The sequence below is a fragment of the Photinus pyralis genome, unplaced genomic scaffold (assembly GCF_008802855.1).
Source record: "Photinus pyralis isolate 1611_PpyrPB1 unplaced genomic scaffold, Ppyr1.3 Ppyr1.4_LG2, whole genome shotgun sequence".
NCBI classification, from domain to species: domain Eukaryota; kingdom Metazoa; phylum Arthropoda; class Insecta; order Coleoptera; family Lampyridae; genus Photinus; species Photinus pyralis.
The window spans coordinates 22,224,203-22,229,186 of record NW_022170403.1 but is presented as its reverse complement, the minus strand read 5'-3'; positions in this window follow the sequence as shown (position 1 = coordinate 22,229,186).

Genomic DNA, 4,984 nt, shown 5'->3' with positions numbered 1-4,984 from the left:
GGACACTTGAATTGGAGAATTATGGAGACTCTTCAAGGCACATCACTAAATTGTATTACCTACACTTTGGGGATCTTGGAAGCTTCTGGAGATTATTTGCAATTCCAAGGGTTTTAAAATCTCAAAAGTTGGTCGTTTTTGAGTGTTTTTAAACGCTCTTCGGCATTCCTAAAAGCTCTTAAAAGCCCTCAACAGCGTTTAATGAATCGGTGCTTAAAGAGAGGATGCCCCCAAAAGATTCTGGAAGACTGTTTCGAAGCCTTTATAATCGAGAAATGTTTTGGGACCAATAAACATCCTTAAAGACCCTTAAACCCCCATACGAACTGCTCCTCTAGAACATTTTGAGGTCTCTTGATAATTTGAATTGGATACAGATCTCAGACTTTTGAGGCCTCTTTGGCGCTTGAAGTGAAAACTTATGGCGACTCTAATGAATCACCCCCAGGAAAAAACCGCATCAATCCCCATTGCCCTATAACTGTCGCAAGATATTCGTACCCCCTCCGACAAAACGTTCACTCAGGCTAATTGATAAAAATTATGGTGTAAGTGTTAATCACAAAATATCTTGAGGGAGAATGTAGAACCGGGAGGTCTAGGGGGTATGGAATACCCCCCAGGAAACAAATGTTCAACATTCTGTTTCTTAGTATCATAAGACTTTCGTGTGTTGTGACTGGGGGGTATTCCATACCCCCCAAACCTCCGGTGTATTCACCCACAAAACGTTTAACTTCTAAGGACTTACGTTTGATGGTATCCTTCTAAAATTAATGCTGTAAGTCCTAATCACTAAACATTTGGGTGGAGAATGTAGAACCGGGGGGTCTGGGGGGTATGGAATACCCCCAGGTAACAAATGTTCAACATTCTGTTTCTTAGTATCATCAGACTTTCGTGTGTTGTGGCTGGGGGGTATTCCATACCCCCAAACCCCCCTGTGTTGTAGTCCCACCAAACGTTTAACTTCTAAGGACTTACGTTTGATGGTATCCTTCAAAAATTAATGCTGTAAGTCCTAATCACTAAATATTTGGGTCGAGAATGCAGAACCGGGGGGTCTGGGGGGTATGGAATACCCCCCAGGAAACAAATGTTCAACATTCTGTTTCTGAGTATCATAAGACTTTCGTGTGTTGTGGCTGAGGGGTATTCCGTACCCCCAAACCCCCCTGTGTTGTACTCCCACCAAAAGTTTAACTTCTAAGGACTTACGTTTGATGGTACCCTTCTAAAATTAATGCTGTAAGTCCTAATCACTAAATATTTGGGTGGAGAATGTAGAACCGGGGGGTCTGGGGGGTATGGAACACCCCCAAGGAAACAAATGTTCAACATTCTGTTTCTTAGTATCATAAGACTTTCGTGTGTTGTGGCTGGGGGGTATTCTATACCCCCAAACCCCCCTGTGTTGTACTCCCACCAAACGTTTAACTTCTAAGGACTTACGTTTGATGGTATCCTTCAAAAATTAATGCTGTAAGTCCTAATCACTAAATATTTGGGTGGAGAATGTAGAACCGGGGGTCTGGGGGGTATGGAATACCCCCCAGGAAACAAATGTTCAACATTCTGTTCCTATCATAAGACTTTCGTGTGATGTGAGTGGGGGTATTCCATACCCCCCAAAACCCCTTTGTTGATATCCCACAAAACGTTTAACTTCTAAGGACTTACGTTTGATGGTATCCTTCTAAAATTAATGCTGTAAGTCTTAATCACTAAGTATTTGGGTGGAGAATCTAGAAACGGGGGGTCTGGGGGGGTATGGTATACCCCCCAGGAAACAAATGTTCAACATTCTGTTTCTTAGTATCATAAGGCTTTCGTGTGATATGACAGGGGGGTATTCCATACCCCCCAAACCTCCGGTGTTGTTCTCCCGCCAAACGTTTAACTTCTAAGGACTTACGTTTGATGGTATCTTTCTAAAATTAATGCTGGTTTGGGTGGAGAATGTAGAACCGGGGGGTCTGGAGGGTATGGAATACCCCCCAGGAAACAAATGTTCAAGATTCTGTTTCTTAGTATCATAATGCCTTCTTGTGATGTGGCTGGGGGGTATTCTATAACCCCCAAACTCCCCGATGTTGTTCTGACGGTGTCGTAATCGCTTATATTTTGGGAGGGAACGTAAAACTCGGTGGTCTGGGAGGTATGGAATACCCTCCAGCTCCAGCAAACATTTAACATTCCGTTTCTTAGTATCATAAGGGTTTCTTGTACTGGTATTCCATACCCCCACTCCTCCGATGTTGTTCTCCCACAAAACGTTTAACCTCTAAGGACTTATGTTTGATGGTATTCTTCTAAAAATAATACTGGAAGTCCTAATCACTAAATATTTGGGTGGAGAATGTAGAACCGGAGGGTGTGGAGGGTATGCCCCCCCCCCCGGAAAGAAAAAAATCAACATTTATTTTCTTGCTATCTTAAGATTTTCGTCTACTGAGGTAATATGGCTGGGGAGAAGGTATTCCATACCCCCCCAAAACCTCCCGCTGTTGTTCTCCCATAAAACGTCCACCCATAAGAAAAACCTCTTTCTAAAAATGATGGTGCTAATCACTAAATATTTTGGGGGAAAATGTGGAGCCGGGGGGGGGGAGGGGGTATGCCACACACCCCAAGGAACAATGATTCAAGATTTTTTCTTACTTTAGTAATATAGAACAACCAGAACCCCCAATATTATGTTCTCCTACAAAATGTTAGCCCCTAAGAACTCACGTTAGATTGTGTCTTTGTAAACACTAAATAGTTTCGCGGGAATGCAAATCCGGGGAGGGGGGGGGCTGGTATGAAATACCCCCAGGCGACAGGGATTCAACATTCCTTTTTCTTACTATCATAAGATTTTCGTGTCCTGATGTGGTACGACTGGGGGTATTCCAAACCTCCCCAGAGCCACCGGTTGTATGTTCTCCCACAAAACGTTAACCCCAAATGACTTATGTTGATGGTGTTAGTGCAAAAGTCGTTTAATAGTTTGGAAGAACCGCACAACCGGGGGAAACAAAGATTGAACATTCCTGTTTTTACTGGGGAGGTATGACGTGGGGTATTCCAAACCCCCAGAGTGGTATTATTGTAAGGAAGCTATTAAGATTAGTATTGAAATACATTTTTTTTCAAAATTCCCTTCCAAAGAATGCTACCGGAAATGAATCTATAAGAACAAACTGTTTACCTATTCAATAATTAACCTCGTTCCCTCGCTAAAAGAGGTATAGTGTGAAGCGAGTGACAGCGTAAATTTTTCAAAAGAGCTGCCCGTTGACATTAATGAATATTTCGTTTATATACATTTTGTATATAACAAACAGGAAGACTTTTAAATCAATAAATCTTACATCACGAAGCACCAAACGAGAAATAATATAACTGCAGGTAGTGTGTTTTATATAAGTCCAACCAACGTGCTCGTTTGAGCCAGGTGGATAGAAATCGCTTCGGGCAGCAAAAAAATACAAGACAAAATATCCACTCCGCTACACCTTAATGAAAGCCTAGAGAATATTGCTTTTGGATCTGCTGGTAGCGAGGCTGCTGCAGAGGAAGCTGCTCGCCTTGTTTATTAAGCAACAAAAAAAACTGTATTAGACAAACAGCATTTTCAGTTCTAAATATCGCATGCTTTCTGTTATTAATTACTAAGTACTAATTCACTTCCCTGTACGAAAATCGATAATTACGTACGATCACTTGGAAACGGGCGTAGGTAATTACGCAATTAAATGTAATTTTTCAAAGATGACGACGACATTTTATAACTGCATATGTAAATTTGCCTACGCGATTGATCCTTGAAATGTAAATACCGATAGGTAATTATTATTAATTAACTGAGTGTAAATCGATCAACCCTACAGATACCGACATCATCCCCCTTCGTGTTGCTAATTAGTTCGTGTGTTACGCAGACTCGTTTGCTGCTAGTACGTTAATTAGTTAGGAGGATTTCGTACACGTCCGCTAATTAAAGGATTGATTGTGATTTTGTTTGAGCAGTCTCAAAATATGTTACCATCATCATATCTTGTTTCTTTAACAATTAGTAAAGAATTAGTAACGAATTGGGATTCTCAAAAGTTTTAAGAAACGAAAGAAGCCAACGGATCTGAAGAATCTCAAGAGTGTGTACAATCCGAAAGGTTGGAATAATTTGAAAAAAACGTAAAAATCTGATTTCAAGAATTTAAAGAAACTAAAAATTCAGATGAATTCCCGCAATTGGAAGAATTTTAACGGATAAGAAGAATCTGAAGGATCAAATAGGCCTCTAAGGATCTTCAAAAATTAAAAAAATTCAAAAAATGTGAAGTATTTCAGTACTCTGAAACCGACGAAGCTGGACTATAATTGAAGAATCTAAAGAAAAGGGACAGAATCGACAAACATTCAAAAAACGAGGAATTTGAAAACACGGGAGAATTTATTCAAGAATTTTTTAGAATGCCTGGATAACCTTGCTGAATGGGAAAGGATACTGAGGATCTATAGAACCATAAACCATGAAAGCAACGAAGGATCAAAAAACTACGAAAAATACGAAACATTCGAGGGATCTGACAATTCTAAAGGAACTAAAATGGACGAATTTGAAGATTTCAAAGAATTCTCCTGAAATACAAGGAAACTTGTATGTGAGGAATTAAAGAAAAAGACTTCTACGTGTCGGAAAAGTCCACGGCAAAGCATTGTGATTTGAAGACTGAAAAATCGGAATAATAAAAAAAGTAAAAAATGAAAAATGAAAAACTTGAACTTCACAATTTTGAAGAATTCCAATATTTTGAATAAACCGGTGTACCCGAACTAGAAATTAACAATCCAAAAGAAAAGAACTGGAAGGATTCGAAGAATAAAGTCTGAAGAAATTGAAGGATCGGGGGATTTTGATTATATGAAAAGGTTCGAAAATCCGGAGAGTAACAAGAGTGTAAACACATTGGAAGAATTTCAAGAAACAAGAATCGGA